The sequence below is a fragment of the Homarus americanus genome, unplaced genomic scaffold (genome assembly GCF_018991925.1).
Source record: "Homarus americanus isolate GMGI-L3 unplaced genomic scaffold, GMGI_Hamer_2.0 scaffold32871, whole genome shotgun sequence".
NCBI lineage: Eukaryota > Metazoa > Arthropoda > Malacostraca > Decapoda > Nephropidae > Homarus > Homarus americanus.
In genome coordinates, this window is record NW_024748870.1 from 6,464,037 (window position 1) to 6,476,536 (window position 12,500).

Sequence of the window (12,500 nt, forward strand, 5' to 3'; positions counted from 1 at the left end):
AAGTGGCGTGACAGTAAGTGCTGGGACGCTGGAAAGTTTTAAAAGGAGGCTGGATAGATTCATGGATGATAGAGAGTGGTAGTAACTCTCAACAGGAGCTGCCATGCACAGGCCAACCGGCCTATTGCAGACTCCTTATTTTCTTATGTTCTTATGTTCTTATAGAGCAGGTGTTCTTGGAGACACACACACACATTGTTTGTTTATATATATATATATATATATATATATATATATATATATATATATATATATATATATATATATATATATATATATCATGTCAGTAGTTTAGGAATCTGATAACAATAACAATAATAATAATAATAATAATAATAATAATAATAATAATAATAATAATAATAATAATAATAATAATAATAATTCAAAAGGTCAAACTAAAGACCACGAGGTTATCTGTTACCAAAACTTCGACCCAAATTTGAAAGAAAAAAAACACGAATTCTTTAAGATTGTTTTTAAGTTAAATATTGTATAGTAATTAATCATTAGATAAATAACTAACGTCATCCTTTAAAAGCTTCCATTAATATCTGTCAGAACTATTAGGGTAGTTTACGATACACTTTTTGGAGGAAGAACTTTAACAAAAACATTATAAAATTAAAAAAAAGTGAAATAAATCAGAAAAAAGTGAAATAAATCAGAATAAGTGAAATAAATAAGAAATAAGTGAAATAGATAGAAAAAAGTGAATAAATCAGAATAAGTGAAATAAATAAGAAATAAGTGAAATAGATAGAAAAAAGTGAATAAATCAGAAAAAAGTGAAATAAATCAGAATAAGTGAAATAAATAAGAAATAAGTGAAATAGATAGAAAAAAGTGAATAAATCAGAAAAAAGTGAAATAAATCAGAATAAGTGAAATAAATAAGAAATATGTGAAATAGATAGAAAAAAATGAATAAATCAGAAAAAAGTGAAATAAATCAGAATAAGTGAAATAAATAAGAAATATGTGAAATAGATAGAAAAAAAGTGAATAAATCAGAAAAAAGTGAAATAAAACAGAAAAAGTGAAATAAATTTGTTTCCAGGAAAAGTATCTCGTATATGTGTATCTGGGTGACTCATTTCAACACTGTCTAGCCTCCTCTGCAACATGACATACGCACACTGCAATATTCTTAGCTTCTTTCCCTACACAAGACAAACAGCATCTGGGCATTGTTGTATTAAGTGAATGGCAAGAGTGTCATATAGTCCAGGATAATGGTCACACACACACACACACACACACACACACACACACACACACACACACACACACACACACACACTATATGTATAAAAAGTTTAAGGTATACATGTCACCATACAACCCCACCCCCTCAAAAAAAATTACCCTGATTAGAATTCTGTTTACAAACGATACATTCTGCAAATAGTGTCGGAAATGACTACATACAGGTGCCTAATTGACACTTCCCCATAATTATTCCATTAGGACTGGTTTACTGAATAACAAGAGGTAGTTTTTTTTTTGTACCTACACTTGTATAAAATATAAAGGGTGAGTCCATATGTTAATTAAGGCAATAATTGTATGTGTACGATTTTAATTAATAGTGAAAAGAGGACAGAGTGTTATCTTCTTATGAGCATATAGGTTTGGTTAGGTTAGGTTAGGCTTGGTTAGGTAAGGTTATGTTAGGATAGGTTAGGTTAGGCTTGGTTGAAGGTTATGTTAGGATAGGTTAGGTTAGGCTTGGTTAGGTAAAGTTATGTTAGGTTAGGCTTGGTTAGGTAAGGTTATGTTAGGATAGGTTAGGTTACGAAGAAATATTCAGTAAAGCAACAACAACAAAAATGGTGGTAAACCTCAGCATTACAGCCAGAACGGAGAGCTTTTTCAGTATTACCAGACAAACAAACAATGAGGAATATCCTTTTGGTATATCCGCCCTGTAAATACCCCCCACCATCCCCCAAGTTCCCTGTCCTGAGCTATGACAGCCATAAGTCAGGACGGCGTCGTGTGATATTGACAAAATACAGCAGAAGCATATTTAGGTATCTTACAGCGGCCGGTCGAGTGAGGGCGGGTTGGGAGCGGGCTGGTGGGTTGGCGAGCGGGTTGGTGGGTTGGTGGGTTGGCGGGTGGGCTGGTGGGTTGGCAACGGGTTGGTGGGTGGCTGGTGGGTTGGTGGTGGCGAGCGGGTTGGTGGGTTGGTTGGTGGGTTGGAGACAGGCTGGCGGGGAGAGGGGGCTGACGGCGAGGAGACGGGGAGGCTCGGATGGTGGAATAAATGCGAATTTTCGAGGGGCGGCGCGGAAAATGTTGGTGTCTTATCGATAGCAAGCGTACGGGCGGGCAGGCTGGGGTGGGGTGGAAGGTAAGGGGGTGGAAGGTAAGGGGGGAGGTGGAAGGTAAGGGGGGAGGTGGAAGTGGGGAGGTGGAAGGTAAGGGGGTGGAAGGTAAGGGGGCGGGTGGAATAATTATCAGTCTTACAGTAAAAGTCATGGAGCATTTTGGTGTTGTCTCACAGCTGGAGGAAGGAGCATTTGTGTTCTTGCAGCAAAGTGAAAGAGAGGAGCATATGGGTGTCTTGCGGAACAGGAGCGTTAGGTTAGGTTAGGTTATGTTATGTTAGGTTAGGTTAGGTTTGGTTTAGGTTAGGTTAGGTTAGGTTAGGTTAGGTTAGGTTGGTAGAGGCTAGAAGGAACATTAACACCACGCCCCGACACACACACACACACACACACACACACACACACACACACACACACACACCGCCGGGGAAAATATTTAGTTATTGGTCGTTATTGCTGTGTCATCTAACGTCAAAAGTCGAGGTTATTTTATATTCAGAAAATCACAAACGACCAACAATCCTTTCCATCGTCAGGAGCCTCAGAGCTGTAGGGGAAAGATCAGGTCCTGTCTAGCCTGAGGAAGTGTCTGTCAGAATCTTTGTATCGTTGTTCGTTTTTCAGTGGGTGTCGTTGGCAGCTGATACTGACTCGTTGTATTGTGTGTTGACAAGTGTGTGTGTGTGTGTGTGGTCGTTTCAATAAGTGTTGACCAAAAAGTTGTTTTCGTTTTTCCTTTGAAAGTTGATAGGAAAAGTCATCTTCGGTTTCAATTGTATGTCTGTTTGGGATTTCAACTCTTGTTACAGTATCAACAAAAATTATATATATATAAACTTTCTCTATTGAAATTTCAAGTATTTCAACAGTATTTTTTCCTTTGACAAGCTATATAACAAAATATTCTTCTTCGATATTATGTAAAACTTTTTTTTTACAATAGCAGCAAGAAATGTCCTGTCAGATGATAGAGGTTTGCTTCCACAGTTTATCACTACAATTGTTTTATGGTCTATCAAAACTGTAATTGTGAGAGAGAGAGAGAGAGAGAGAGAGAGAGAGAGAGAGAGAGAGAGAGAGAGAGAGAGAGAGAGAGAGAGAGAGAGAGAGAGAGAGAGAGAGAGAGAGAGAGACAACTCAGCCAAACCTTCATTAAACCTAACTATATATATTTTACTAACAATCAATATCTTGTTTGTATACATAAATAATCACATATTTCCATATCAACAATATAATTTCTCCTTCATATTCAAATTATTATGTTTTCTCAGTATTACTCTACACAGGTCAAATTACCTACGACTCTACCTGTCTGCCTGTTCATTTAATCACCGTTACGTCATCCAGGACTGGTGAAAGTGAACTGTGAACACTATATAATGAACAAAACTCTATTAACCATAACACTCTAGTTCAAAATGCACATCATAATCTATTCCATTTACACTAATCTATTTCATTTACACTAATCTATTTCATTTACACCTATCCATTTCCACAGGTGATAGATCAATTTTTTATATATATACCCAAGTTTATCATTTATGTAAACTTGAAATAAACACAAATTTTTGGACAACAGAAATAATTTACACATTTACCACCAGCAATCTTTTACACCATTGAAACTCTTTATTTATACATTTTTACATTATACTAAATCTTTTGGTGTGATATTTATGCAACAATTGGTGTAAATTCGCCAATGGTGAAATTACGGAGAACATTAATCACCAACCACTGGGCTATACGATATTCGGGGGCGGGTTGCTCGCCTCTGCTCGCCTCGCCTCGCCTCTGTTCGCCCGTTCATATAAATTAAATCGCAATACTTGTCACTCGAGCTTATTTTAATACCTCGTAATATTGCTGACTCTACAATACTGTGTTGCGTAAAGTATTAAACACGTGTGTGCTTCGATATTCTTAGCTATTACCAATACAATAATATTCCTCAATACTATAGTAATAATACTACTACTATTACTACTACTACTACTACTACGACTACTACTACGACTACTACTAATACAAATAAAAATCGCTACGACACCAACATTAGGGACTGTGTTGTGAAGGGGACTGTGGTAGTGAAAGGGGACTGTGTTGAGAAGGGGACTGTGGTAGTGAAGGGGACTGTGGTAGTGAAGGGGACTGTGGTAGTGAGGGGACTGTGGTAGTGAAGTGGACTGTGGTAGTGAAGGGGACTGTGGTAGTGAAGGGGACTGTGGTAGTGAAGGGGACTGTGGTAGTGAAGGGGACTGTGGTGGTGAAGGGACTGTGGTAGTGAAGGGGGTGTGGTAGTGAAGGGGACTGTGGTAGTGAAGGGGACTGTGGTAGTGAAGGGGACTGGTCTCTGTCGTAATTCTTGGGGAAACACCAGTTGTAATTGGTACAGGAAAAGCAATAATTCCTAAGATAGAGACAACGCCAAACACTGAGAGAGAGAGAGAGAGAGAGAGAGAGAGAGAGAGAGAGAGAGAGAGAGAGAGAGAGAGAGAGAGAGAGAGAGAGAGAGAGAGAGAGAAGAGAGAGAGAGAGAGAGAGAGAGAGAGAATCACTCGTAACCCCTAAGAATCTTACTACTTCATGTAACGTAAGACCAAAAAAAAAAAAGTCGTGTCTGGCAAGAGGGAAAAAAAACAGTGGAGACATAAAACCCCGATAGCCTGAACCATAAACACTGTCTCGTTGGTTTAGTGTTGTGATGAAGTCTTTGTGGGTCACCAGCTGTAGTGTGTTATGGTTACTGTCGCTAGTAAGGTCAGAGTGCCAACAGTGCCACTGGTAGAGGTGTATAGGTGTGGTCACTCACAGGTAAGTGGACAAAGGCGCGCGACCTACCCAACCTCCATTAGTTCCTTGTTACCTGTTGGTGTGTGTGTGTGTGTGTGTGTGTGTGTGTGTGTGTGTGTGTGTGTGTGTGTGTGTGTGTGTGTTCTGTCTACATTAACAGCATCCGTCAATAAATCACAGCACGCAGCTACAGCAGAGCCATCAACCAATCACAGTAACCTTCAGTAAACAACGGGAGCAACAATCGACCATTCACGGGACAGCAGCGGAACTAACCACCAATCAGGGCTCAGAACCGCAACGCTAATAACAATCCCCGACACGCAACGAGAAGTGAGGCAGCCAATCCTTGAAGGCAGCGGCAGCAGCCAACCAATCAGAGGCCGGGCAATCAGGTCGAGCAATAAGAGCAGGGGACACAAATTGACCACTCAGGAAGCGTCATTACTGGAGCTGCACTGTGGTTGGTCACGCAACACTGGAGGGACGCCTGGGGTCTCTAACCCACTGTTGCGTGCGTGTATGTGTGTGTGTTGTGTGTGTGTGTGTGTGTGTTATCTCTCTCTCTCTCTCTCTCTCTATGAAAAAAAATAATAATTACCTACTGACATTATCACCAATCCAGGATATAAATTCACCTCACCTGGCCAAATTCACCTCACCTGGTTAAATTCACCTCACCTGGTCAAATTCACCTCACCTGGTCAAATTCACCTCACCTGGTCAAATTCAACTCACCTGAACATATCAGTTACAGGTGCAATCATCAACATGGTGGATGTGTAGAGAGAAAAAAAGGAACGCGTTAATATGCTCGCATTTTGTAAACAGTGAGTCAGGGTTTGGAAAATGTCCAATTACGTAGTCACAGTCAGAATGATTATGTTGATAATTGCTGCTGGTACCTGTGCATTTACCTGATGACTCGTGTGTGTGTGTGTGTGTGTGTGTGTGTGTGTGTGTGTGTGTGTGTGATTATTTGTAATAAGTGGAGTGTGTTAGAGTTCGCGTATAAGTCTACGGTATTTTCAACCCATGTTTCACTATATAATCCTATGCCATTACTCCTACTCCTATGTTAATTTATCTATAAAATAATTCACTACAGGGACGTCACAATTAACATTCTTTTAACTAACACTAAACAATTTTATTCAACAGAGATGTGACCCTAACACAAGTGGTTAACGAGACACACAACTTAAATCACTACTAACTCTTTATCACAAACATCTAACCAATCGTATTTCAGTATCAAGATCAAAAACATCTCATTGGGTTATCATTTTGTCCAATCTGTCCAAAAACACAATCATTTCGTAAATAATTAAAATCCAATCACCTAATCAACTTTTAATTAGAGACACATCGTTTGAGATATTATTTAGTAACTCAATTATTACTATCTACCTGACGGCCGTTCATTACCTGGTATAATCAATTATCATCTGTGACGTGATCCATTTAGTTAAATATTTTTGGACAGGTGAGTTAAATATTTTTGGACAGGTGAGTTAAATATTTTGGACAGGTGAGTTAAATATTTTGGACAGGTGAGTTAAATATTTTGGACAGGTGAGTTAAATATTTTGGACAGGTGAGTTAAATATTTTTGGACAGGTGAGTTAAATATTTGGACAGGTGAGTTAATTATTTGGACAGGTGAGTTAAATATTTTGGACAGGTGACTTAGATATTTTTAGACAGGTGAGTTAAATATTTTAGACAGGTGAGTTAAATATTTTGGACAGGTGAGTTAAATATTTTTAGACAGGTGAGTTAAATATCTTGGACAGGTGAGTTAAATATTTTAGACAGGTGAGTTAAATATTTTAGACAGGTGAGTTAAATATTTTGGACAGGTGAGTTAAATATTTTAGACAGGTGTTGGGTATTCATAGTGAAGAAGACTCATGTTCTCTCCTCCTACACGTCATAGGGGAGAAATTTGTTGAGAATAGGGAGAGAGAGACAGAGTGAGAGAGAGGCGGATGAGAGAGAGAGAGAGAGAGAGAGAGAGAGAGAGAGAGAGAGAGAGAGAGAGAGAGAGAGAGAGAGAGAGAGAGAGAGAGAGACCAAACACACGTCTTGGAGGGGTGAATCTTCAGGACCAACAAGTCGGTTCTTTCCGTATCAGGTAATTTGAGGTCAAGATCACTAACACCACTTGGACAGGTCACTTGATGGGTCTTTTCACTATTATATTTCTGTAAGCAATTTGAGGTCAGGAAGTTAACAACCACTGGAGTCTTTCATCTGGCATAAGCTCTCGTTCCTTTTCACCAACCACAAGAGCAGAAGTGGGGTCACCTTTTGAATCTCTCCATCCAGATCAAACCAGATGGCCTAACCTAACCTAACCAAACGTAACCAAACCTAACCTAACCTAACCTAATCTAACCTATCCCTCCTCGATGATGACTTTGATGAGCAATGAATCGTTAACACACATAATCCCATTTTTTACCCAGGTACATTAATTACATGAAGGTATTTAATGAACGTACATAAAGGAGGTGGGGGGGGGGCCTAATTAGTCAAGGTACGTGGGAGTTGATTAGGTAAAAAAAGTTAATATGTTTGTTTTGCCTAACTCACATACATACAGACATACATACATACACAGACATACAGACATATACAGACATACAGACATATACAGACATACAGACACAGACATATACATTATTATTATTATTATTATTATTATTATTATCATTGTTATTGTTATTTGTTTGTTGTTGCTTTGTTGTTGTAGTTGTTGTTGTTGTTGTTATTGTTGTTGTTGTTATTTTTTATTGTTTTATTGCGTTGTTAACATTATTATTATTATTATGATTATGAACAGTATTATTATTATTATTTGTTGTTGTTTGTTACTCTGATGACAATAATAATCATAAAAAACTAAAAAATTAATCCCAGACACTGCAAAAATCTCACTCCCACCAAAAACTTACAAACCTTTTAAAATTCTTTGAAAATTTCCTAAAAATAAGCAAACAGATTTAAAATTCCATTCATATCAAAGTTTATCGCCTATGCTAATTAGCTTTTATTTACCTCCTCAAGCTAACACATTTCTTCTCTAATTGATTTTCTTTAAACATCTTGAAATTTTTTTTTATAATATCTGAAAATTATATTAAAAATTATCTTTCGTCAACTGAGACACGGACAGAACATGTTTTGAACTGAATCTCATCGTATTAAAAGGTCGTTTGGTTAAGATAAGATTTTATTATCACTGACAGACAAACAATCAGGTAACTTTAAAATTAATTTGCCCCGTTATGTTACTCTAATAATAATAATAATAGTTATACTACTACTACTACTACTACTACTACTACTACTACTACTAATAATAATAATAATAATAATAATAATAATAATTAAAACACTATTATATCCTTCAAGTAAACACGGCTATTAATTACCCTTAATTAAGAAAATATTGGACCTAATCACAACACCCTAGTTACGATACATAACCCGGAAATACCAGAGAAAAACAAAGAGTGTTCCGGGTTCTGTAAATTACTTAGTATTTTACACCCAGGTAATTACACCTGCGAAAATTTTACCTGTTGAGAATGATGCTAAGCTCTCAGGTGTTATACATACATACATACATACATACATACATACATACATACATACATACATACATACATACATACATACATACATAAATACCTTACATTACATAAATACATACATACATATCTACGCTAAAAACAAACACAAGTCAAGCATACATACATACATACAAACAAGCTAAAAACACACACACACACTTGTTCTTCTCCACGACTGTTCACTTCAATAGAACATAATCAACGCTTCTCGCTGTTCTCGCTCGGGTGAACAATATCGAATCGCGAACCTCGGGGCGATTTCAAGCCTGGCTGACTCGTCCCATTGTATTTCCATTTCAATCGCTGTTAAATCCTAGCTGCTGAGGCGACTTGTCTAAGCTGGGTGTCTGTTTTGTTGCTGAGTTTAGTTATGTTTGTTATATTGTAATGTTAGGTTATAGGTGTGTGTGTGTGTGTGTGTGTGTGTGTGTGTGTGTGTGTGTGTGTCTAATCAAACTTACACCACACCTACATAAATTACAGAACCTCTTCGTAAAAACTCAAGGAGATAAAAAAAATGAAAAAATAAATAAATAAAAAATAAAAAAACCCCAAAAAATGGAAAAACAAAAATCTGGTAAAATTAAATAATAGTTAATGGGGGAAAAAACTATTATTTACGAGACAATACAAAAGACGTTAACTCTAGGACTTTAATATGGCAATTCCAGGGAACCTTTGACGTGACAGCGACCAATATGAAGTAAATATAACTAGACAATATACAACAACAAAAAGAGATGTTTACGTTTAGTTGTTGCTGTTATTGTTTTTGTTATTTTTTTGTGATTATGATTATTATTATGATTATTGTTAATGTTGTTGTATTTGTTTTATTATTATTATTATTATTATTATTATTATTATTATTATTATTATTAACACAGATGTCTCAGTTGGCTTAGATCTCATAATAAATTTACTGCATTTGAGGACCACACACACACACACACACACACACACACACACACACACACACACACACACACACACGTCCGACTGATATCTAGAAAACCTGAATTTGACTGAAAAGAAAAATATTGAAAATAAAATATTGAAGGAGACAGACAAGCGGGTGGACACAAAAGTGGTGAACCAGCGAGGAAAAAATGTTAGAGAAATGCACAAGTTAGAGAGAGAGAGAGAGAGAGAGAGAGAGAGAGAGAGAGAGAGACATGTGAATGTCGATACTGTTAGGGTGAGGTGGGGAGGCACCAGAGACACACACACACACAGACACACACACACACACAGACACAGAGACACACAGACACACACAGACACACACACACACACACACACACACACACACACACACACGGTCAGTTTATTCTATTGGCAGCCTAATGGTTGAGAATGTTGACACTAAAGCCTTCATACGCTCTTCCCTGTGTGTGTGTGTTGTGTGTGTGTGTGTGTGTGTGTGTGTGTGTGTGTGTGTGTGTGTGTGTGTGTCTCTCTCTCTCTCTCTCTCTCTCTCTCTCTCTCTCTCTCCTCCACCCATCCCCTCAAGTGGTACCAAGTCACACTCAGAAGCTTCACCTATAAGTCAATAAGTCAATCGTGGAAATACGCGACCGAGTGTGTGAGTTGGTGCTGAGAGTGTCCTTGGGCTTCTTTCTGTAGTAGTAGTAGTAGTAGTAGTAGTAGTAGTAGTAGTAGTAGTAGTATTTTCATAGCTGAGTTCCATGGCTCCTGTGAGAGACCTACACACAACACATCACGTCACAACATAACGCAACACAGTACACCATAAGATAACAACACGACAGAACACGACAGAACAAGAATATACACGGGAAGACTCTCACATCCACAGAGACACATTTAAAGCCTCCTTCCTAAGCTAATTGAACAGTACACGTGAGTACAGTAAAAAGGGGAGGCAGAGGGGGCGATCAAGGGAACAGCCACACCAAACCTAACAAAAAGGGAGGATGTGCTCTCAAGTTAACAGCCTAATCACCACCTAGGGAAAATAGCGGGAAAAATAATGACTATAACACCCGTACAGACTCTTACAATGAATCGTAGTAGACAAGCGTCCTAATGAAAAGCTACACTGGCCTGTAAACACGAGGGAAAGGGGGGAGAGGAAGAGGAGGAGGAAAACACAAGGGAACAGCTATGTAACTACAGAGGGGGAGGAGGAGCACCCAAGGGAACAGCTATGTAACTACAGAGGGGGGCAGAATGATAACCGGAACAGCTGTAAATAAAGAGAGTGGCAGAGCGATGGAGCAGAGAATTCTAATTTACTCTTCATTCTCAACCCGTAAAAGTCACTGGTAATGGTCTTCTGGGTGGTGAAGGAGGAAGAAGAAGAAGGGGAGGAAGAGGAAGAGGGATATGATTGAAGAGATAACATCACCACCACGAATGGATGCAGAATAAGAGCTGATGAGTGGAAAACTAAATTACTGAGAGAGAGAGAGAGAGAGAGAGAGAGAGAGAGAGAGAGAGAGAGAGAGAGAGAGAGAGAGAGAGAGAGAGAGAGAGAGAGAGAGAGAGACCCACATTCCCCAAGCCTCCCCCCACCACCACCCCTTTCGACCCAGGGTGGAAAACAAAAAACAAAAACATACTCCCCTCTCTCTCTCTCACACACACACATACATAAACATATCCTCTCTCTCTCACACACACATACATAAACATATCCTCATATCTTACAAACATATCCCCCTCTCTCTCCTTTATATATTTTTGTCCCCATTTCTTTCATTTTTGCCTCCCGCTTTTGTATTTTTCCTCCCCCCCTCCCCCTTGCTCTTACATTTTTACATTGTAACAGTGAAACCCTTTTTTTTTTCCTAGAACAGAAATATAAAAGAGTGGAATTTGTACTCTGACGCGGAGCTCACAGCCATCCTGGGATTTACATGGAAGAAACGAAGAAAATAATGCTTTTTATATCTAGTAAATTGTTGTGTTGTGTTGTGTTGTGTTGTGTTGTGTTGTGTTGTGTTGTATTGTGTTGTATTGTGTTGTGTTGTGTTGTGTTGTGCTGTGCTGTGTTGTGTTGTGTTGTGTTGTGTTGTGTTGTGTTGTGTTGTGTTGTGTTGTATTGTGTTGTGGTTGTGTTGTGTTGTGCTAGGTTGTGTTGTGTTGTGTTGTGTTGTGTTGTAGCCTAGGGAAAGTTCCATGTATAATTATGGCGGTAACTGTTTTGTCTTCATACACAAACAAACACACGAGACATTATTCCATACACAAACATTCACACAATTGATTTAATAATATAAACATACAAATAATTTCCTTAAACACTAAAGTTTTGTAAATCTTAAACATTTTAGACGTAAATCTGTTTAGTCATGTTGTATACGTTTTATCTTGTGCTGTAAATGTGCTATCTTATTCTGTAAATCATAATGTGGCGTGGCGTAAATTTGTTATCTTGAGTCGTAAACAAATCGTAAGTTACAAACAAAAATAATCTAGCCCTGTAAACTTACTCTAATAAGTTGTATAGTCTCACGTTGTAAACTCTTCTGTAATAGCTGTGTAAACTTGGCTGTGAGAGCTGTGTAAACTCACTATCCTGAACTGAGAACTGGCTGTCTCCAGGCTGTAAACTTGGTGTGCAGTGATACATGACGTCTTCAAGTCCCAGGCGCCCAAGACTAACACACACACACACACACACACACACACACACACACACACACACACACACACACACACACACACACACACACACACACACAGTTACCAACACGTA